Raw genomic sequence first — 25,834 nt, 5'->3', positions numbered from 1 at the left:
TTGACTGGTCAAAAGGGGGTGGGGCCTACTGTCATAGTCTGTTTAACTAACTAACAAAATTAATTAGACTAATTAGGTTTCAGTTAACTAATTGACCTATTAATTAATTAATTAATTTAATTGTTATATTTATTCTTTTTTTAATCTATCTTTTTTACAGGAAAGGGGGCTAGCCCCACGTGTAAGTGGCCCATAGGCCTTTAGCGAGCGCGGGCGTTATCAGGTGCGGGCGTCCAAGCACCCGCACGGAGGCGACGGACGGCGCAGCTGGGTCCGTAGCCACGGCGCGGCCAGGGGAGGGTGTCGGCCACGGCAAGGAGGCCGGCCAGCGAGCGGACGGGGAGAGCGGGTCGCAGCCGGAGCCGAGCGAGGGCGGCCGCCGACGTGTGGAGGCGGGAGGACGGGGTGGCGCGCAACAGGTGGGGGCGGGAGGGGAGCTCGCGTGCGCATCACGACAACAAGCGAGGTGAGGCGTGTGTGGGCAGAGGCGACCGACCAGGGGGCGGCGGCCGGTAAGCAGCCAACAGACTCTACAAAAAAAGACACTTCCGTGATGATACGTGTTTGTCACAGTAGGTCATGTTTTCTGTCATGCATGTACATCCATGACAAATTTATGACAGAATCAAGATAGTCATACATGTGCTGTCGTAGAAGTGTTCCATGACATTACGAAAATTATCATCACGGAAGTGTCCACTTCCATGACGATAAATCTCGCGTCATAGAAGTGCTCTCGTCAAGGGTGACCGACACGTGGCATCCACCGTAACGGGACGCCGTTAAGCTATCGGGTCCGGTTTTGGATCCGATAACCTGTTAACAGCCCGGACCAATCGGAATTTTCCACGTGTATAATTCTCATTGGCCGGAGGAAACATGTGTCGACTCAACGTTCGGACAGATGTCATCCGCTCATTGGACAGGAGGCGCCTATGATTCGTCGACACGTGGCACGGCCCAACAGAGGCCAATTCCGGTGAAATGGCCGGGCCTGTCAAAATAAGTGGGCCGGCCCATTAGCGGCCTACTTGAGTCAGGCCCATTTACATGTACGTCCCATACAAGTTACACAGAATCGGCCCATCAAAGGCCCATTCTAGATTCGACAATTTCCAGCTCATCGTCAGTTTAAGCACGTTAACGGCCCGCTACGTTTTTGGGCACATTTGCAGCCCGAGCTTCTTTCGGCCTGTTAGCAGCCCATCATCAGTTCCAGCCCGTTAACGGCCCGGAACGTCTTTCGGCCTTTTCTCGGCCCATTCTGCAGTTGGGCCAATTCTAGCCCGCTGTGACTTTAGGCATGTCCTCGGCCCATTGGGTAAATGGGCCAACTCTTAGCCCATTTTGTCTCTCGGCCTGTTAAGGGCCCGCACAACAGTTGGGCCTTTGACTTTAGGTCCATTAGGGGCCAACGTTCTGCAGGGCATCATTTCAGCCCAACGCGACTTTCGGCCTGTTAAAAGCCTAGTTTGCAAATTGGGCCTCCTCTGGCACATAGCACTTTCGGTCTCTTACTGGCCCGTCAAGTAAAAGGGCCTAGACAAAATTGACATTTATTTCGGCGTGCTAAAGGCCCGCAGGCCATTTCCATTTATACGCCCCTATCGAGCTTTAGGCCTGTTGACAGCCTGGTAAGAGCCGTTGTTACGGTGGGACCATTTGGGATCCACTTAATATTATTTTGACCAGCCCAATTAAGGCCCGCTTTGACTGCACATGTTTGTTCGTTTGTATGGTGTCCAGGAAATGTTTGGGCGTGTTAGCCCCCATTTCAATGATATGGCATAGTCAACAAATATCCTACTCTATACTATCGCCTCTAAAAACATACACTATACAATAAAAAGCATAGAAACATAGAATAATCCTACACTATACATTAAAGAAATTACAGCCGAATATACCCACTGGGCATTAAAGTTCGGCACCAATGATTATAAAGCGTACACAAACAGCAAATTACATACACTGGACAAATAAAGCTCATACATCATGGACACACATCAACAAAACTTACCATTTGAACTATAATCTCTTCAGAAAAAAGGATTGGCCGGATTCAGATAGCACAAATTTCAGTCTGCAAAATCTCCAATTCCTTCGTGGTTACCTCAGTGTCTTGTTTCATGTTTTTTGACTCCTGCATCTAATACCTGCATGTCCAGTCTCAACTTGTTGATTGTACGTTGAGAATCATGTACACGTTGTCTTGCCACCTCTAGTTGATGCTCGAGAACATCAGCACATTCCAATTCCAACCCATAATCATTCGGTAACGGCCATGCCGCACTACTCGCAGATCTTTGTGTTGATGTCACTTCATCCTGAAATGTTTCTGTAAGTACACATGACTAGGGCAAAAATATAGTTACAACAGTGAAGCGAGCAAGACAAACTATTTTGTACATGGCAAAACAGGACTAACAATAATGTTACACGTCATGAAGCGTAAGCAGGTGATATTTTAAAAATTATAAAAAAGGTAGTCTGTGCAGCCTGCATACAGAAATCTCTCTTAGCTCACCAGAGGAGCATGATGTTGGGGCCCAATCCAAAACACAGACAAGTTACAAATTTGGACAACACGTTGCGTATAAGTAAGCAAGCAGTTGGCCATTCTGTAGCTCAATTAAAGTCTTAGGGAGCATAATGAACAATAGAGGGATTCATACAAACCTAATACAACAAGCAAAACTATGCAATCATTAGCCTAGTATAAACTAGATTGTGAGCCTCATGCAATAACAGTTGGTTAATAGACTTCAATGCTTCAGGCACACTTCGCCAGAGTAATTAAATGGTAAGGCCTTTAATTATGTCAACTGATAGTTATAAAAGGACCCAACAGCAGGCATCATTGTTTGGGCATCTCATTAACTGAGGACAAATAAAGCAATTGAAAAGAGCAAATTAACTATGCCTGAAACAAACAAGGAATTGAGCTGTTGAGTTGGATACGGTGACTTACCTTAGCTGGTTGAACAGGCTCAGCGCAGCTCCTACTTCTCTTGCAAGACTCCTTCCTAACATCTTGTACTTGGAAATTCTCAATCTTATCTTCATTGCATCCCCTCTGCAAGGTCACACAAACTAGTTACTCGTCTCCTTGGAAGATAAATATGCATACTTTCCAGTCTGTGAACAACACAAAAGGATGAGATTATAACAAAAAAATACCATATAATGAAACATGCCACATCTCTTGCACTTGCACACAATGAAATGAGCATTTACTATGTCTGCACTATGTAAAAACTAGGCATACCTTTGAACTGGATCTCCAGGTACTCTTGGAGAGCCTACTTTAGTGTACAGCCAAACCTTTTATGTCACCTATGAGTTAGACAAGGCCCCACTACAGCAGCCCATAGTGTTTAAATCGTTGACAAGCTCTGTTAGAGTGTTAGGTCAAGAACACCAAGTAATCAAAGCAAACAGTCCTAGTATGGTTGGCTGATGCAACAACAATTGAACAGATGTGTGTGCAAATCTTACATATCAAGAAAATAAGCCAAGAAGGAGGCTTAAAGACCATCACTTGACTGACCAGATTTAAGGGGCATTTAAACATCATGTGCAACGTATGAACTAACATAAACATTGCATATTCCAGATTCTACAATGGAATGCACATGTATTAGGTTATGCCATGTATGATGATGCGTAAATATACACTATAGCAGGCAGGAGTGATTCATCATTGCACGCACAATTGAATTGCAGGTTAAGGGCCAGTTCGATTCCGCCTTTTCAAGGCTTATTGTCAAAATAAGCCATAAAAGATGTAAACAAGTCATTTTTGAGTTATGGGCTTGGGCTTAACTTATTTCGCTTTGGAGGGGGGTATTTCGAGTAGAAGCTCACTTAATATTGAAGGGAAGGGGAATAGTGAAATGACTCTGTTGTCTGCCTATATTACACTCAAAATACAACTGCTCACGCCCGCGTCACACCTGACCCTCAAGTAAAAACAAACACGCAAGCATTCATTGCCCTGCCCACTTGCATCTCCTCTCCCCTTTCCCTCTACCCCGATCCCCTGCCTGAAGCCCTAGGGTTCCTCCAGCGTGCCGTCGCCTTTGGTCCCATCTGGCCTGGTCCTCGACGATGCTCTGTCCAGCTAGGCTACATGGCCGGCAGGTAGGGCCAAATCTCCCTGGCTGCTCCTCCCTTTGGCGCCGCCCTCATTCTCATGGTCTCCAGCAGCTGCTCCACTGTGGTCCAACGCACTACTCCGGTGGGCGCCGCACAACTACGTCTGATGCCACACTGCAGCAGAAGGCACCTTATTCCCCCTCCCCTCCTCCTAGGCCGTGGCCTTGAGGTGCTATTGAAGGATGAGCTCATCCAACAAGGTGAGGATCTCCTCTGACTTTTTGTCAAATTTTCATTCTGATCCACTCTACGATGAATTGCTATGAGCTGCTCCTACTGCTGCTATATGATGCATTGCTATGAGCTGCTCCTACTGCTGCTATATGATGAATTGCTATGAGCTGCTGCTATATGATAAATTGCTATGAGCTGCTGCTACTGCTATATGATGAGTTGCTATAAGCTGCTCCTGCTGCTGCTGTATGATGAATTGCTATGAGCTGCTCCTGCTGCTGCTATATGATGAATTGCTATGAGCTGCTCCTGCTACTGCTATATGATGAATTGCTATGAGCTGCTGCTGGTATATGATCAATTGCACACTGCTGCAGCTGCTGTATGATGAGTTGCTATGAGCTGCTGCTGCTATATGATGCTTTCAGGTGGTACTGCAATATGATAATAACCAGCCACTTGGACCATCGAGTTTCAATAAATAATTGTTCTTCATTTAAATGTGGGTCATGTGTTCTTCGTTTAAATTAGGCAATGGGATCTCTATGGAAGACATTGACCAAAGTAGATTGTGCCAAGTAGATGGTATCTTTGTATTTGCATTTTGAACAAATAGTGATGGTCTGTTTTCCTATCATATTAATTACTGCACTGGGTTCAATTTGTGATGTTTGCAAGGCAAATTATTTTTCATATGGGCAGCAAAATGAAAAAATATAATGCAATCTAGACTTTTCACTGATCATACCAAAGATAATCTAGAAAGAAAGGCAATGAAAAGAACTGGTTGGCTTATTACCTGGAGCTTATATTCATAGGTGCTTATTTTCTTAGGATAACTCGCAATAACTATCCCTAAGAAACTTGGCCAATAGAACTGACATACAAATAACATGTCACAATGATTGCAATGGAGGAGTGACCTACCATAGCACACTGTATAGGCTCACCGCTGCCTCTCCTTTTTTTGCGATGTTCCATGAAATTGCCACATACATCTTGTACTTTTTCATTGTGTAACCCTATTTGCAAGTTGACACGGCTAATTTCAGACATATCTACATGATAATACATTGCATATCCCTTCCGCATATTTAAACCACCTATTAGTGATTGTGTGCGTAGCATAAACTAGCCATGACTCTGTTTGCTAGACTAGCAGGCACTCTAAGGGAGCCTAATGTAGTGCACTGGAATTCCTACATGCCACCTATGATTTTGTGTAATGTACTGCCTCTCTTCCTAAATATATGTCTTTGTAGAGATTCCAGTATGGACCAGATACAGATGTATATAGATGCATTTTCGAGTGTTGATTCACTCATTTTGCTCCGTATGTAGCCTATAGTGGAATCCCTAGAAAGACTTATATTTAGGAACAGAGCTACGAGTTAGTATCATGTATGACATCGACATATCTAATTTAGCACCAATAGTAGAAATCATTATCTGCACAAAGAGATTACTGGTCGAAAATCCTAGCAAATCACACTAGGAGGCACACAAAAATACAAGAGAGAGAGAGACGCACTTACAAGATCATAGCAATGCCTCAGTCCAGGATCTTGGTTGGCCAAGCTGTTAGATCCAGAAGAAACATCGTCCTTGTAGTTTTTGCCAGCTGCATAAAGGTAACAGTGACCTATTAGTATATTTGAAGTACATCGGGAAGATGATGCTGGACGGGTTTAAAGGTGACAAGTACCTAGGCCGTCGCGCGTGGTTGGCATCTTGCCAGACGGTGGGAATCAGGTTAGAAACGTCAAGGGTGATGACGATGCGCTGGCTGTCGGGGTCCGGTAAGGAGATCTAGAACCGTCGAGTAGGTGTTTGTGGAGCGGCTCCGGTAGGGTGCACTACGGCATGGGCGAAGTGGATCTGTGGTCGTGGACGAGGGCGTCGGTGAAGCTGCTTCGGTGGTTGGGTTAAGGATGGTGTCGACGATGCGGATCTGCGGCCGTGGACGGGGCGTTAGAAGCTGCCCCGGTAGGTTGGATGAGGGTGCGACGAAGCGGATCTATGGCCGTGGACTTGTGAGTTGGCAAAGCGGCCCCGGTAGGGTTGAGAATGGTATAGGCGAAGCTACTCCGGTAGGCCTGACGATGGTGTTGGCGAAGCGGCTCCAGTAGGGTTCAGGAAGGTGTCGGCGAAGAGGATCAGAGGCCGTCGGTGGGGCGGCTCCGGGGGGTGTGGACGAAGCGTCTCCGGTGGGGAGTACGAATGAGCCGCTGCAGATGCGCTGCGGTTGACGAGAGTACCGGCGAAGCAGATCCGGCGCCGTGAACAAGGCCGACACTGAATGGGCTGTGGCACAGTGGTGGATGAGCAGTCTACTTGTTTCTAGTGGAGATGGGAGGGGTAGATGCAGCCACAGAAGCAGATCCGGTGAGGTGGATGCCGCTGGCAGTGAATGGGCTCTGGTACGCCGGTGGATGAGCAGTCTAGGGTTTCGAGAGGGGAGGGGTAGAAAGGCCGATGAAGTACGGATGGCCTGATGTAAGATGCTCTGGTGCTGTGGAGTTAGTAGTTTTTGTGGGAGGGGGAGAGGAAATGGGGGTGCCGTGTGGTGGGGGGACCAGAAGTTACCAAAGCAGCCCCGACCTATTATGTAGATGAGGGCGGTATTGTTATTGTTGTTCTCCATGCACCAAGGACAAAAGGGGAATTTCGCATGCTAAAGACTAGGTGGCAGAAATTTTAGAAGGAGGCAGGAGATTTTGCCGCCCGCGGGATCGTTCGTATCCAGTTTCAACTAATTTTGGACCGTGCTAGCGGGAAGGTGATGCGAGACTGTGTACATGGGGCACGCGTCAGCAGTTAATAACTGGTGTGAAGTCCACCCCAGAAAAAAAGATAATAACTCGGGATTATGCGCCGATAACTTGGACGTTCACATGGGCGTGGCCAATCGTACGGGTGTAGAGGCGCGTTCACAAAAAAGGGATTAAACGCTCAGCCTATGTATTTCTCGTGTAAATAGATAATTTAGTGCCATTGGTTATTTACTTTAAACATAATGCATTGACGTGTTAGTGTAGAGGCGGACAAAAAGAAATGGATATTGTAGTCCGCTACTTAAAAGTGTTACCTCATATGATTACATAGCCTCCATTTCATAAATTGCATACCTGTTGAATTCATATATGAATATTATGTATATTACTTCATAATAGAACCTTAAATCATCCAAGACTAATGAGTTTGAATGCAAGAGTAACAATGGTGCATGTACATGATAGCTACATTGGTTGTTTGAAGAAACATCACTATAACTTTGGCATGCACAATTTAAAAGGTTTATTTAGATAGAAAAAAATATGATATGTGAGTGTCCAATCTTTATAGCGTTGAATCGATATTGTACCTTTGGCCACGATACGAAGTAGATATTGATTTATGTTCAAGCGATGCACGTCCACGATCGCTAGATAGTGATACATGAATGAATTGTGCAATCTCTCTCACACGCATACATATCTCATTTCCCCGTGGGCATCGGAATCACAGACGCGCACTTCGTGTATTTCTCTCCCTCCGTCAAGGATAGAATTCGTCTTTGTACCCCGTGGTACAAGTCTCTCAAACAGAAACACACACGCTCTCTCTGTCGAACATGCCCACCCCTTTAATTCCGCCCACCCACAGCCACTAATGTCTCAAAGGATAATTATGTCTCTCACACATATGCCTAAGGTTAACTCGAGTTCCGGAACCATATGAATACATACAATGGGATTCTAGCAGAGCACCTTTTGTTTTGAGATCTCGCGCTCTCTCTCTCTCACACACACACATGCGCGCGCGCGCGCGTAGACATTGTTGATCGCTTCATTTTTCCGGCACTTGCATGCACACCGTTTGTTTATCTCCATGATGCTTTAAGTATGCCTCGCACACATCCTATCTACCTATCCCTTAATATAGATATGGGTCACACAAACTCCTTCTCCCTACTAGCAAGATGCCCATGCGTTGCACAGAACATCAAGATGCATTTGTATGATTAGTTTATCTTGTGGGAGAAAATGATGAACGAGGGAATGCCTTATTTGCAAATGTGGAGAGGGGTGTGGGTATCCTTTTGCAAAATTGCCATAGTTTCCTTCATATCCGTCAGATATAAATCGGATGGCCTATATTGCAGGATGGCAGGAACACCATCATCACCAACTCTGTTTTTTATAAGAGTAGAGATATGTAAGTGTGACTGCCCCCCACCCCCACCCACCCACACACACACACTTCCCGACACCGAAGGAGTAGGGTGACACCTCAATCTTGATACTAATCTATCGACTGGCTTCTCTCTCAAACACACACACACACACACTACCCGACACCGAAGGAGTAGGGTGGCACCTCGATCTTGATAGTATTCTATCTACTCCTTTTTCAAACACACACAGATACACACACACACACACTCGCTAGTTGTGCCTCTGTGCCTACCGCACACACTCTCGATACTTCTTTCTCTCCCTCCCCTTCCCCACCCCCAACCCCAACAATGACAGCAGAAGGGTGACAACTCGATCTGATCTTAATCTGTCAATCGGTTTCTCTCTCAAACATTGTGTCTCTGTGCCTCGCTCAAACACACGAGATACGTCTTTTTCTCCGTAGCCCCCTCGATATGTAGACTTCTCGCGCGCGCACAGCTGTAGTGACGATGACGCTGAACCCAATGTGCCTTGTTTTCACCAGCCTCATGTGATAGTTTTCACCCTGTTTTCTGTTAATTAACAAGACAACGTTTTCTTTGTTACTACTAGTGAATCTGAAATCATTCGGGCAGACATATAATATATCACTTCAACCCAATTATCGCAGTAACTATTTTCAAAGAAACTAGCTAGATGCCCGTGTGTTGCACGGAACATCAAGATGCATTTGTATCAGTATTTTATCTTGTGAGAGACTAGCAAGATGCCCATGCGTTGCACGGAACATCAAGATGCATTTATATGCGTAGTTTATCTTGTGAGAGAAAAGGATGAACGAGGGAAGGCCTTGACATAGTTTCCTTCCTATCCATCAGATATAAATCGGACGGCCTATACTACAGGATGGCAGGAAAACCATCATCACCAACTCCTTTTTATCTCTAATAACTCCTATAAAAGACTCGGTGATGATGGTGTGTCTGCCATCCGTCATTTCTGACCATCAGATCTGCATCTAACGACTATCATGTAAGCCATGGCATTTCTACAACAAGAACCCACTTCTCTACTCCAATTTGCAGAAGCCCCTTAGTATCTTGAAACCAACCACATCCCTCCCCCACCTCATCAGAACAGCCACAAGGAATATATTTTGAGTGAAACCTAATACGAGTATATTTTTTAGTGATATATACACCAAACTAGAGTGTTTTTCTTTCAAGTTTGTGAACATGTATTATTCTATTTTGGATCCGTTGCAACACACGGGCACATTGCTAGTAAGAGTAGAGAGAAGGATCAACGAGGGAAGTCCTTATTTGCAAACGTGGAGAGGGGTGTGGGTATATTTTTGCAAAATTGCGATAGTTCCCTTCCTATCCGTTAGATATAAATCTGATGGCCTATATTGCAGGATGGCACGCACACCATCATCACCAACTCTGTTTTCTACTACCCCCCGTTCCTAGATATTTGTCTTTTTAGAGATTTCAACAAGTGACTACATACGGTGCAAAATGAGTGAATCTACACTCTAAAATATGTCTACATACACATCCGTATGTGGTACTCCATTTGAAATCTAAAGAAGACAAATATTTAGGAACAGATGGAGTATAAGAGTAGACATGGAGATATATCTCCAGCATGGTCTACAACAAAAATGTGCTGGACTGGTTAGCGCCGGATGCTCGCAATGCGATGACCTGAGTTCGAATTCTGTCTTTAACTTTAGATTTTTATATTATATATTACTTATTTATTATATACTTCTTTCGCTATTGTACTGACAGTGCAACCCACAGAGTACTTAGAATACAAGATTAATGATGGACTTGTTTCTTTTTAACTTTCTATATGAAGTTGTAGCCACCCTGCAAGTCACGTGTACACTCTACATGCAATTATCTTTTTATAGAGGGAGAATCACACACGCAATTAACTCAAATGGATTGGATGTGACTCTATTATTTCCAGCATAAGAGCATCTCAAATGATAGCCGGCAAATTTCCTCCCGCTTCCTTCCGCGGAGGACGACATCAAACACCAGCGGCATACATTTTCACAACTCTAACCAACCAGATGCAATTCGTGCAAACACGGGTTGTTTTCATATAAGCATGCAGGATTTCGTATAAAAAAGCCTGATCTTCATATAAACATGATGGATTTCATTACATTTACATGAGCTAAGCCATGCTAATCCGGCTCTCTTGGTATAATTAATACTCCCTCCGTCCGGAAATACTTGTCCTAGAAATGGATGTATCTAGACTTATTTTAGTTATAGACACATCCAATTTATCCATTCTTAGAACAAATATTTGCCACCAGCAGGAGAGGGAGTACCTAATCTAAATGGTCGCCCGTGGATCCCATTGTCTTCCTCATGTCCAGCAGACACTTGCGGGGTTGACGAAGGTCCTCGGAAGAGACGAAGCAGCAAAGAAACCACCTGAATGCGCAGTCGTCGCCTCGGCGGTGGCCTTCATGGGACCCAAGTGGCGGCGGCCTCTCGTGTTCTACTTCTCCTCGATGATGGCAGCGGACACGGAGAAGCTGGCTACCGACTCGTTGCTCTCCACACACCGGGCTTCTGTCTCTGCCTGCATGGCATTACCGCAGGCACGGGAGGCGCGGCCACCGCAGACACTGGTGGCGCGGTGCGACGCCCTTACCGGCGTGCTCGCCGCCGTGCTGGCGTGGAGCAACTCACCACTCCTCATCAAGCTGAACTGGAGCGGCAAGTTGCTGAACCACGTGCCGGATTGGGGCGGCAACTGGCTCCCTCGGGCCAAGCGAGGTTGATGAAGCACCGAGCGGCCTCGCCCGTATCCGAAGGGCTCGGTGGGCCACCCAGCTGGGTAGTATGCCGGAGAATGACTCCTAGGAAGCCATCGGAAGAGTGGAGAAAATGGTGGAGGAGGAGATGGGGGAGCGGCGGAGGGGTGCGATTCTTGCCCGTTGTCTATCTGGCCTCGTTTAAATAGAGGGAGAACGGTAGGAGCTTGGTCGGCGTCTGGCCTAGTTTAAACTGAGGGCGGACGGGAGGAGCTCGACCGGTGTTGCGTATAATTCCGGCCCGCTAATGAACGGACGTGTGGCCAGAGTAGGTTTCTTGGTTTGCATGCGGGTTTAAAGGAGGGGTTTGATGGAGGCGATGAGGCGTGTTCAGCCGGGCGTGCAGTGGGCAGCGTAGTATTATTCAATTTGACAGCGGGCGGCGCAGTTCCCAATACAGCTTTAATGCAAACGAGGGAGCGGTAGCGGTTCCCGAAATGTTGAACGGCCAATGATCCATCCTCCTTCAATTAGCATCTGATGTCTACTACACAACCTTCTTCTTGTAGACGTTGTTGGGCCTCCAAGTGCAGAGGTTTGTAGGACAGTAACAAATTTGCCTCAAGTGGATGACCTAAGGTTTATCAATCCGTGGGAGGCGTAGGATGAAGATGGTCTCTCTCAAGCAACCCTGCAACCAAATAACAAAGAGTCTCTTGTGTCCCCAACACACCCAATACAATGGTAAATTGTATAGGTGCACTAGTTCGGCGAAGAGATGGTGATACAAGTGCAATATGGAAGGTGGATATAGGTTTTTGTAATATGAAAATATAAAAACAGCAAGGTAACTAATGATAAAAGTGAGCGTAAACGGTATTGCAATGCTAGGAAACAAGGCCTAGGGTTCATACTTTCACTAGTGCAAGTTCTCTCAACAATAATAACATAATTGGATAATATAACTATCCCTCAACATGCAACAAAGAGTCACTCCAAAGTCACTAATAGCGGAGAACAAACGAAGAGATTATGGTAGGGTACGAAACCACCTCAAAGTTATCCTTTCTAATCGATCTATTCAAGAGTCCGTAGTAAAATAACATGAAGCTATTCTTTCCGTTCGATCTATCATAGAGTTCGTACTAGAATAACACCTTAAGACACAAATCAACCAAAACCCTAATGTCACCTAGATACTCCAATGTCACCTCAAGTATTCGTGGGTATGATTATACAATATGCATCACACAATCTCAGATTCATCTATTCAACCAACACAAAGAACTTCAAAGAGTGCCCCAAAGTTTATACCGGAGAGTCAAGATGAAAACGTGTGCACCCCCCTATGCATAGGTTCATGGGTGGAACCCGCAAGTTGATCACCAAAACATACATCAAGTGGATCACGTGATATCCCATTGTCACCACAAATAAGCACGACAAGACATACATCAAGTGTTCTCAAATCCTTAAAGACTCAATCCGATAAGATAACTTCAAAGGGAAAACTCAATCCATTACAAGAGAGTAGAGGGGGAGAAACATCATAAGATCCAACTATAATAGCAAAGCTCGCGATACATCAAGATCGTATCACCTCAAGAACACGAGAGAGAGATCAAACACATAGCTACTGGTACATACCCTCAGCCCCGAGGGTGAACTACTCCCTCGTCGTCATGGAGAGCGTCGGGATGATGAAGATGGCCACCGGTGAAGGTTCCCCCCTTCGGCAGGGTGCCGGAACAGGGTCCCGATTGGTTTTTTGTGGCTACAGTGGCTTGCGGCGGCGGAACTCCTGATCTATTCTCTTCCCCGATGGTTTTAGGGTATATTGACATATATAGGCGAAAGAAGTCGGTCAGGGAAACCACCTCAAAGTTATCCTTTATGATCGATCTATTCAAGAGTCCGTAGTAAAATAACATGAATCTATTATTTCCGTTCAATCTATCATAGAGTTGGCACTAGAATAACACCTTAAGACACAAATCAACCAAAACCCTAATGTCACCGAGATACTCCAATGTCACCTCAAGTATCCGTGGGTATGATTATACGATATGCATCACACAATCTCAGATTCATCTATTCAACCAACACAAAGAACTTCAAAGAGTGCCCCAAAGTTTCTACCGGAGAGTCAAGACGGAAATGTGTGCCAACCCCTATGCATAGGTTCATGGGCGGAACCCGCAAGTTGATCACCAAAACATACATCAAGTGGATCACGTGATATCCCATTGTCACCACTGATAAGCACAGCAAGACATACATCAAGTGTTCTCAAATCCTTAAGGACTCAATCCGACAAGATAACTTCAAAGGGAAAACTCAATCCATTACAAGAGAGTAGAGGGGGAGAAACATCATAAGATCCAACTATAATAGCAAAGCTCGCGATACATCAAGATCGTATCACCTCAAGAACACGAGAGAGAGAGAGATCAAACACATAGCTACTGGTACATACCCTCAGCCCCGAGGGTGAACTACTCCCTCCTCGTCATGGAGAGCGCCGGGATGATGAAGATGGCCACCGGTGAGGGTTGCCCCCTCCGGCAGGGTTCCGGAATAGGGTCCCGATTGGTTTTTGGTGCCTACAGAGGCTTGCGGCGGCGGAACTCCTGATCTATTCTGCTCCCCGATGGTTTTAGGGTATATGGACATATATAGGGGAAAGAAGTCGGTCAGGGGAGCCACGAGGGGCTCACGAGGGTGGAGGGCGCGCCCAGGGGGGTGGGCGCGCCCCTTGCCTCGTGCCTTCCTCGTTGCTTCCCTTACGTACACTCCAAGTTTTCTGGATTGCTTCCGTTCCAAAAATAACTCTCCCAAAGGTTTCATTCCGTTTGGACTCCGTTTGATATTCCTTTTTTGCGAAACACTGAAACAAGGGAAAAAACAGAAACTGGCACTTGGCTCTGGGTTAATAGGTTAGTCCCAAGAATAATATAAAAGTGCATAGTAAATCCCATTAAATATCCAAGATGGATAGTATAATAGCATGAATACTTCATAAATTATAGATACGTTGGAGATGTATCAGCATCCCCAAGCTTAATTCCTACTCGTCCTCGAGTAGGTAAATGATAAAAGAAATAATTTATGAAGCGTGAATGCTAGCAGGTGCACAAGTTTGATCAATGATAATTGCAATCACCTTTTCTAGCATCATCATATGTCATAATAGTAGCTCAACTCATAGAACTTTTCATGATCAAGTAACAAACTATTCACATGTTAAAGTATAGATCATAAACTTTATTGAAAACTAACAAACCGTGTTATTAGTCATCAAACAACTACAATTCATCTTATTTTCAGGAAGAGTCTATGTCAGAGCTTTGATTCAGCAAACTTCACATACTCAACTATCAATTAGTCTTCCATGATTGCTACCACTCAAAGCATATTTTTAGAACAAATAGTATTCATCGAACACAAAGAAAGATAGGGGCTTAATGTCTCGCCTGCCAACCTTTTACCTCAAGGGTAATGTCAACAGTAATAATTCATGCTCAAATATATTTGAATGGCCATATAGGCTTAGATCTTTCCATCGCATGATGCTTGCCAACTAAAGAGTGGGTTGGAATGAGAAGGAATACTACTGACTCTTGCATAAAAGTAAAAGATAAGCCCTTCGCAGAGGGAAGCAGGGATTTGCAGAGGTGCCAGAGCTCAAAGCAAAAACAGAGATGAAAATAATTTTGAGAGGTATGCTTTCATTGTCAACATAACGACCAAGACTTCCCAATATCTTCCATACTAGATACATTATAGGCGGTTCCCACGCAGAAAGGTAAAGTTTTTACTCCCCCTCCATTCACACTCCACGCCTTGTCCGAAACAACGGGTGTCGTCCAACTATCAACATTCCTGGGGGAGTTTTGTTTAAATTATTTGTGAATTTGTTTTTGATCTTTTGATCATAGGACTGGGCATCCCAGTTACCAGCCATTTTCTCGTGAATGATGAGCAGAGTCCAGTCATCATGAGAATAACCCACCTAGCATGGAAGATACTGACAGCCCCTAGTCGCTACATGAGAAATTCGGGCATACAAAACAGATTATTATTTGAAGGTTTAGAGTTTGGCACATGCAAATTTACTTGGAACGGCAAGTAAATACCGCATATAGGTAGATATGGTGGACAATCATGGAAGAAACTTGGTTCAAGGAATTTGGATGCACAAGCAGTATTCCCGCTTAGTACAGACATTTTGGCTAGCAAAGGATTCTAAATAGCAAGCACCACATGTTAGAGGATCCATAACAATATAACTTCTATACAAATATACCCAAGCATAACTCATTATGTTGTCTTCCTTGTCCAACTTCAACTAATTTGCTCAGGTTTGAAATTCATTAATGGGGCTCACAATCATAGAAGATGTCCAAGATAGTATATTTATATGTGAAATCTCTCTTCCTTCAATATTCTTTCATGAATTGTTCAAGTGACCAATACAATGTTTGCTAACCTTCAAAAAATTTACCACCTCTACTTATTATATGTGAAGGCATTACTCCCCATGGGAAAGGAATATGAAACAAATATAATTTCAGAGTTATGACATTCAAATCATTCAACCATTTACTCATAGGATATAAGTGAAGCACGAGTAAATGACAAACTACTCCAAAAAGATATAATTGAAGATCAATGAGTAGTTAAATAATTATGTTGCTATGTGAAGACTCTCTCTCATTTAAGAATTTCACATCATTGTATATTATTCAAACAGCAAGCAAAGCTAAAGAAAATAAAATGACGCTCCAAGCAAAACACATATCATGTGGTGAATAAAAATATAGCTCCAAGTAAACTTACCGATGAATGAAGACGAAAGAGGGGATGCCTTCCAGGGCATCCCCAAGCTTAGGCGCTTGGTTATCCTTGAATATTACCTTGGGGTGCCTTGGGCATCCCCAAGCTGAGGCTCTTTCCACTCCTTATTCCATAGTCTATCGAATCTTTACCCAAAACTTGAAAACTTCACAACACAAAACTTAACAGAAAACTCGTAAGCTCTGTTAGTATAAGAAAATAAATCACCACTTAGGTACTGTTGTGAACTCATTCTAAATTCATATTGGTGTTAAACCTACTGTATTACAACTTCTCTATGGTTTATAAACTATTTTACTAGCCATAGATTCATCAAAATAAGCAAACAACACATAGAAAACAGAATCTGTCAAAAACAGAACAGTCTGTAGTAATCTGTATCAAACTTATACTTCTGGAACTCCAAAAATTCTAAAATAAATTGGTGGAACTGAGGAATTTGTATAGTAATCATCTGCAAAAATAATCAACTAAATAGCACTTTCCAGTAAAAAGTTTTAGCTAATCTCGTGAGCACTAAAGTTTCTGTTTTTTACAGCATGATCATAAAGACTTCACCCAAGTCTTCCCAAAGGTTCTACTTGGAAAAAACACTAATTAAAACACAAAACCACATCTAAAAAGAAGTTAGATGGATTATTTATTCCTAAAAAGAACCAAAAAGCAAGAAACTAAAATAAAATTGGGTTGCCTCCTAACAAGCGCTATCGTTTAACTCCCCTAGCTAGGCATGATGATTTCAATGATGCTCACAAAAAGATAAGAATTGAAACATAAAGAGAGCATCATGAAGAATATGACTAGAAATTTAAGTCTAACCCACTTCCTATGCATAGGGATTTTTTGAGCAAACAACTTATGGGAACAATAATCAACTAGCATAGGAAGGCAAAACAAGCATAACTTCAAAACTTTAAGCACATAGAGAGGAAACTTGATATTATTGCAATTCCTACAAGCATATGTTCCTCCCTCATAATAATTTTCAGTAGCATCACGAATGAATTCAACAATATAACCAGCACCTGAAGCTTTCTTTTCATGATCTTCTTGCATAGAAAATTTACTACTCTCCACATAAGCAAAATTCTTCTCATTCGGAATAGTGAAAGTATCATAAGATACTCGAATACTATAAATTGTTTCCACATTAAATGAGTAATGTTCAGAAAAAGGGTAATCATAATCATGACAAGATTTATAAATATAATCATCACTACTCTTTATGGCATAAGTTTCATCACAATAATCATCATAAGTAGCAACTTTGTTCTCATCATAATCAATTGAAACCTCTTCCGAAATAGTGGATTCATCAGTAAATAAAGTCATGACCTCTCCAAATCCACTTTCATAATTATCCCAATAAGATTCAACATCCTCCAAAATAGTGGGATCACTACTTCCTAAAGTTGACACTCTTCCAAACTCACTTTCATCAATATAATCATCATAAGTAGGAGGCATGATATCATCATTATAAATTTGCATATCAAAACGTGGGGGACTAAAAATATCATCTTCATTAAACGTAGCATCCCCAAGCTTGGGACAAACATTAATTGCAGCAAATATATTCTCAAAAACATCATCTTCATCAAACATAGCATCCCCAAGCTTGTTCCTTTTCATTTCATAAGCATAATTACTCTCATCATTAATTGTATGGATAGCACCAATAGTATAGCAATTATCATCATCACGATGAGTAATAGGAGCAACATCATTTGGGGCAGATACCTTTCTACCTTTGCTTCTCCGTCTTTTCTTTTTCTTCTTCACATCATGTGTGGGTTCAATCCTCTTTTTGGAGCTCCTTATTAATGAGATTGGTTGAATGGAAAGCTCCTCCTCGTTACCTGATTCATCATAAGAAATAATAGGAGGATATTGGGAAGTCTCTTCCCTTTCATTAGTATTCTCTTCATCTTCTATTTGTTTTCTTTTCTTTATGTAATTGGCAATATAAGGATTTTCAATGCAATTCACCGCACAATACATATAAATTTCTTCTAGATCAATATCGAGGAATTTCTCGAGGTTATATTCTGGAATAAACTTAGTTTGACGTTTCAATTCTTCATAACCCAAAAGCAGACTAAGTTCATTATGATGTGCAAGGGAAATCAAGTCATCACAATTTTTGGACACGATTCGATCATGAAACAATTTGCATTTGATATTTAAATGACCATGTTCATTGCAAAGTTCACAAGTATGGCTAAGATATTTTAAATTTCCATCACTAACATTTAGCCTCTCTTGCAACCATTTAGTTTCTAAGTACTTGTGCCTCTTACAAAATCTATCTTCCCTTTTTGGTATGTATTTGCAAACTCTATGCACTCCACAGAAATCGACATGCTTATAGGAAACATTTTCTACATGAATAGTGCAATCATCATTAGTACCATGGATATTCAAAGAGTTCATACTAAAAAGATTGCAATCATGCTCATCATTCAAAGATTTAGTGCCAAACATTTTATAGACTTCCTCTTCTAGCACCTTGGCACAATTTTCCTTTCCATCATACTCACGAAAGATATTAAAAAGATGAAGCGTATGTGGCAAACTCAATTCCATTTTTTGTAGTTTTGTTTTATAGACTAAACTAGTGATAAAACAAGAAACAAAATGATTCAATTGCAAGATCTAAAGATATACCTTCAAGCACTCACCTCCCCGGCAACGGCGCCAGAAAAGAGCTTGATGTCTACTACAAAACCTTCTTCTTGTAGACGTTGTTGGGCCTCCAAGTGCAGAGGTTTGTAGGAAAGTAGCAAATTTCCATCAAGTGGATGAACTAAGGTTTATCAATCCGTGGGAGGCGTAGGATGAAGATGGTCTCTCTCAAGCAACCCTGCAACCAAATAACAAAGAGTCTCTTGTGTCCCCAACACACCAAATACAATGGTAAATTGTATAGGTGCACTAGTTCGGCGAAGAGATGGTGATACAAGTGCAATATGGAAGGTAGATATAGGTTTTTGTAATCTGAAAATATAAAAACAGCAAGGTAACTAATGATAAAAGTGAGCGTAAACGGTATTGCAATTCTAGGAAACAAGGCCTAGGGTTCATACTTTCACTAGTGCAAGTTCTCTCAACAATAATAACATAATTGGATAATATAACTATCCCTCAACATGCAACAAAGAGTCACTCCAAAGTCACTAATAGCGGAGAACAAACGAAGAGATTATGGTAGGGTACGAAACCACCTCAAAGTTATCCTTTCTAATCGATCTATTCAAGAGTCCGTAGTAAAATAACATGAAGCTATTCTTTCCGTTCGATCTATCATAGAGTTCGTACTAGAATAACACCTTAAGACACAAATCAACCAAAACCCTAATGTCACCTAGATACTCCAATGTCACCTCAAGTATCCGTGGGTATGATTATACAATATGCATCACACAATCTCAGATTCATCTATTCAACCAACACAAAGAACTTCAAAGAGTGCCCCAAAGTTTATACTGGAGAGTCAAGATGAAAACGTGTGCACCCCCCTATGCATAGGTTCATGGGCGGAACCCGCAAGTTGATCACCAAAACATACATCAAGTGGATCACGTGATATCCCATTGTCACCACAAATAAGCACGACAAGACATACATCAAGTGTTCTCAAATCCTTAAAGACTCAATCCGATAAGATAACTTCAAAGGGAAAACTCAATCCATTACAAGAGAGTAGAGGGGGAGAAACATCATAAGATCCAACTATAATAGCAAAGCTCGCGATACATCAAGATCGTATCACCTCAAGAACACGAGAGAGAGATCAAACACATAGCTACTGGTACATACCCTCTGCCCCGAGGTTGAACTACTCCCTCGTCGTCATGGAGAGCGTCGGGATGATGAAGATGGCCACCGGTGAAGGTTCCCCCCTTCGGCAGGGTGCCGGAACAGGGTCCCGATTGGTTTTTTGTGGCTACAGTGGCTTGCGGCGGTGAACTCCTGATCTATTCTCTTCCCCAATGGTTTTTGGGTATATTGACATATATAGGCGAAAGAAGTCGGTCAGGGGAGCCACGAGGGTGGAGGGCGCGCCCCCTGCCTCATGCCTTCCTCGTCGCTTCCCTTACGCACTCTTCAAGTCTTCTGGATTGCTTCCGTTCCAAAAATAACTTTCCCGAAGGTTTCATTTCGTTTGGACTCCGTTTGATATTCCTTTTCTGCAAAACACTGAAACAAGGGAAAAAACAGAAGCTGGCACTGGGCTTTGGGTTAATAGGTTAGTCCCAAAAATAATATTAAAGTGCATAGTAAAGCCCATTAAACATCCAAGATGGATAATATAATAGCATGAATACTTCTTAAATTATAGATACATTGGAGACGTATCAGCATCGTGCATGCATGAGGGTAGTAATGGGAGGAGGACCGGGAAAAGAGGCTGCATGATGTGAATGCAAGGCAGTTTGCACTCATATAAAGGCGCCCCTCCATTCCAATGCATTTACCACATCGAACGCACCTAAAGATTTGCCTGAGCACCTACACTAAGCACAAAAGTGCTCACTCCAGACCCATGGCGGCGATGCGCGCGAGCGGCAAGTGGTTGTGCCAGATGGTCCACGACGTTGGCCTGCGGCATGGTGCCGAGGATCGTCTCCAAACGGTATTCGCGACCGGCTGGTGGATGGCCGCCGTCGACGCCAACTACGACTCTCAGTTGGACCAGATGATCTTTGCCACCACCAACAAGTTCACCGTCCTCAAGAATCTCGGGGACGACAACACCTTACTCCTCAAGCCCGAGCGCCCGGGCTCCTCATTGCATGCCACCCTAATTGGCCTCCATGCCCAGAACCTCTTTCAAGCATTGGTGGCCCTACGACTGCCTGCCGACGCCACGAAGAATGTCCACCTAGAGCTCGTGCTCTCCGCGAGGTGCCTCGCCCTGCCAGAATTCGTCGACCTACTCATCCACATGTACGAGCAAATTGTGTACATTGTTATCTACAAGGCCATTGAGGACGCTACGACATTGGCCTTCCTCAACTAGCTGGAAGCCTTGGATGCCTTTGCTGAGAAGCACCTTGACCTCACCACAAAAGCCGCCGCTCCTTAGCCGCCGGTCCGTGGCTCAGCGCACTAAGTTGAGGAGGAGGAGGTCGTACGTTGATGGATGCATCTTTCTTCTTGCCTCCTGTAACGACCACTGCGATCGCATCATCGTGGCCTTAATTCTTATTTTGCTATTGCATTCTCGTTCCAGTCAATACCGACATGTGTGATCCCTTTACTTAGTTATATGCATCACTGTAACTAGTACTCCATCCGTCAATTTATAAGTTGGGCTTACCTTTTCCATCAACTTCGTGCAATGCACGGGCATCTTGCTAGAAACACTAGAACATGTCGGACCGCATGTGACCAAACTGACGATGCGCCAACCTAGCTACTACGTACCCTGCTTATCTGGCGGAAATAACCCGGCCTAGCGTTTCCCATCATTATTTCTATCTATCGATCCTGCCAAGGAGCAGAACCGAATATTACAATTTATACATTTTTCTCTACTCCTACTCCTACAAAAGACTCGGTTGGTGATGGTGGTGTGTCTGCCATCCGTCGTTTCTTACCATTAGATCTGCATCTAACGGCTGTGAGGTAAGTTGTGGCATTTTTGCAACAATAGCCCACTTCTCTGCTCTAATTTGCAGAAAACCCATTATTATCTTGAAAGCAACCACATCCCTCCCTCACCTCATCAAAACAGCCTGAGAAATATATTTTGAGTAAAAAGTAATATATTAGGAGTATATCAAAACAAGAGTGATTTCTTCAAGTTTGTGAACAAGTACTACTATTCTACTACTTTGGATCCGTCGCAACGCAATGGCACGTCGCCAGTAAAAGGAAAAGGCCTGCCGCATTCGCGTCGCACCCCCACACAACCGGGAATCGGGAGTACTCCACGGCCCGTCCGGCATGCCACATAGCTAGGGAAGGCGTGTTTCCTAGCATTTTCACTTTCATGTGGGACCGCCGTTGAACAAACCGACCATTGGCAAACCGCACCCCGCCCGCCGCCGGGTTGGAAAACAGAAAAGAGGGGAAAATCTAGTTGTAGCATGGAAGCCACGAAATTTGGTGTCTGATGGGGCTCGTTGATAGAGTGTTATTTATTCATAACTAGCAAGATGCCCATGTGTTGCACGGAAAATCAAGATGCATTTGTATGAGTAGTTTATGTTATGGGAGAAAAGGATGAACAAGAGAAGGCCTTATTTGCAAATGTGGAGAGGGGTGTGGGCATCTTTTTGCAAAATTGCCATAGTTCCCTTCCTATCTGTCAGATATAAATCAGACGGCCTATATTGCAGGATGGCAGGCACACCATCATCACCAACTCTATTTTTTATAAGAGTATAGATAGATATAGATATAGAGAGTAGAGATTTGGTTACCAAATCTCATGCGTGTAATGCATGTGTAGTTTACTAGTTGGTTACCAAATCTCATTCGGGTTTGGCACGAGCTCGTACTGCGGGAGCACCACAAGGCCTTCCTAACCATCACAACGCACGGGCACATTTCCCTCTCGGGGCCCACGGGACCGAGCTTCAGTGGCTTAGTCACCGGCCTATGAGTCAATGACATGCGGACCTTCAATGCGGTTGGCCCACATGTCATTCTCATGGTGGTAGCGTGGTTCGCGACTCACTCGTTCGAGATGAACTGGCCGGTGGTGGCGAGACCGTGGCGAGGGTGCCACAGTTGGGCGTCGAGGCATTACGAGGCGTAGATGGCCACACCGGCGGGTACTACCTATAGTACAGAAGTACTCCAACTGAGGATTGATGCCCGGGACGAAATGTGTCACAGCAGCTGGATGAAAATTTGATGGTGCGGGAGTACGGATCGGAGCAGGCAAACCGCGTCCAATCGGGTGTGGCTGTGGTAGAAAGTTGATGGTCGCCGCAGTTCAGCTGGCCCGCATGTCATGTACACAAAGGCAGAGGAGAGGTGGGGCCGAGAGGGATGAGGCGCACGTCGAGGGACGTCATGCCGTGGGTTGGAGCGGCATCGTGCACTACTAGGGAAAACCCTAGTAGTCGCGCTTGAAATATGCATAGCAATAGTGCTGGGTCCAGCGCTACTGCTAGCGCTCTACAACTAAGTTGTAGCAGTAGCGCTGGTATAGGCAGTGCTACTACTAAGTATTGTTAGTAGTAGCGCTTCCTGGACCAGTGCTACTGATAGTTATCAGTAGCGCTTTTTCATGTGAAGCGCTGCTGCTAAGCCAGCGCTACTGCTAGGTGCTCTCCAGCGCTACTGCTAATGTTCCTGCTTTCGCCGACCCTCACCCCCTACGTATTTGTGATGTATTTATACATGCTCTATACAATAGTTTCATCAGATCATACTAAACATATGCTATTCTAATCATATCATAGACATACAGTTGTCTCATCATACCATCATCATCATCATTCAACACAAATATCATCAAATCTCGAAAATAGCGATACACAAGTGCGATCATGTCATGTCTCGAATAAGTGCAACTGCATGGTCATGGCACACACACAAGTTTCATCATATCTATCTAAACCATGATGTAGAAGAGAAGACCGATCAGCATGAGCAAGAGCGCGACTATGTAGTACCGGTGGTCCCGCCCCTGCACATGCTGGAGTGTCCACCTCATGTAACTACTTTTCGCTTCGGCTCTGCTATCGAACCCTGTGTGGCTAGCACCCGGGTACCTGTGCACCTGGGCCTGAGCGGCTGGCCAGTGGTCGTAGACTCCTGGAACCCTCCCAACGTACACGGCATAGTAGCCCTTCGCCATCTCTGATCTATGTACCTGCATCGTGAGTTGATGAATTGAATCATAATATGCAACATAATGTACTTAAGAAAACAAGGATGCATAATTAGCAAAATACAATCAAACAATAGTAAAGATAAATGATGAAGTTCCTCCTACCCAAACTAATTAACTACAGTGATCTATGCTAGTTCAAGACCACGGTTTAGTTACATCACATAGTTTCGCCATGCATAAATTCAACGTTTTGCCATGGAAAGACAGTAATGACACATTGTCATCAACAATCAGTCCTCCATGTCGGCACTCCAATCTTCATAGTCAGGGAGGAAGCACCCGAGCTTCTTGAAAGGCTTCAGGTCCAGACGTTGAGCGAGTAGCAGTGCTCGAACATCTTCCCGCGTGATTGGCCCATGGTAGAACATCCTTGTTGGTTCGAGGACCTGCTTCATGATCACTTGGGCAAGTTCACACTATACGTGATAAAACTCAGCTCTGATTCGATGATCCGGTGTCCTTCCTATGCTTGTGGCCCATCTGACAATCTCGGCATCGTTGGTAGTAGGTGACATGCGAAGGTGTTGATTATCCCTTCTGTACTCGAGCAGGTGATGCATGAGGTAGAATCCATCAGCCATACTGGTGTGCGGTTGTTGGATGCAGCAGAAGTCGGTCTTATGACCGAAAGCTAGCCCGCGATTCCCATACTTTTTCAACTTGATATATCCACCAGACAGGCTGAAGGTTAACAGGGCACTATCGAGAACACTCTTTATGTGCTTGTAATCCTTTTTCCTGAGGTTCTTCGATGAGTCCAAGTACATCGCATGGGAGTATTCCGGGGACAGAACGATGAGGACGGCACCAACCCCCCACCCCCCCCCCCCCCCGCTGCGCAAATTTAGTACACCTCAAATTAGCCTCCATGTGTCGGAGTAAATGACCACGGGTACCCTAACCGACTCCCCCTGGCTCTTTGAAAATTATCAGGCCGATCGAGCCTTCCCCTGGCCGGCTATCTCACAGGCCGACTACTGGAAGGCGGCCCGACCCTGAAACCCTCCTGAAGAAAGCCACAAGAAGGCCGACTCCAAGAAGCCGGCCACAAGAAGACCGACTCCACGATGTCGGCCACAAGAGGGCCGGCTCCCGGCAAGCGGCCAAGATTGCACCCTCAAGGACTACACCCACATAACGGTGACGAGACGGGGCGTGGCTACAGTAAAGCCTGCCACCCCCGAATCCCGGAGCACGCATGGCCACAGTGCGGGCCGTACGGGTCGGCCATTCCCCGTCCGGCGCGGCACTGTTGCCATGTTGACCATGACGCCACCCACGACAGGCTGTCAGTACGGCCCGCGGGCGGCGGGCCCCTTCAGCCAGAGAGATGCTCGAAGGCGGCCAAGCCCCCCCAGTCGGCCTGGGGTGTAGCCGGCTCCTAATAGCTGGCTACCCCACTCCCTCGAAGTATGTGCATCATTAAGGAGACAAGACGAGGTAAGACTACAGTGAGAGTCCGCCAGACGGCGGCACTGTAGCCATGCTTACCTTGGCAAAGCCCTCGTCATCAGGGGCGAGGCTACAGTAATCAGCCGCCGGCAAGACCCCCAGGCGATGGGGCCGGCCTGTCGGCCAAGAGGCCGGCAGCCGGCGGGACCCACCAGTCGGCGGGCCCCAGCGGCTGGCGGAGAAGCCGGCGGGTACAGACACTGACAGCCTGGACCCGCATCCAGCCGGATTACCATTGTACCCCTGGGGGTAGGCCTATATAAACCCCCAGGCCACCCATGCAAAGGGTTGATCTCTTAGAGCTTTAGACACCACATAGAGAGAAGATGAGAGCTAGCCTTGCCCTTCTTCTTCCTCTAGCCGAACAGCTCAAGGAGCCACTTGTAGCCACTT

The sequence above is a fragment of the Aegilops tauschii genome, chromosome 2, assembly GCF_002575655.3.
Source record: "Aegilops tauschii subsp. strangulata cultivar AL8/78 chromosome 2, Aet v6.0, whole genome shotgun sequence".
NCBI lineage: Eukaryota > Viridiplantae > Streptophyta > Magnoliopsida > Poales > Poaceae > Aegilops > Aegilops tauschii.
The sequence above is the reverse complement of the archived record's forward strand: the minus strand, read 5'-3'. Positions refer to the sequence as shown.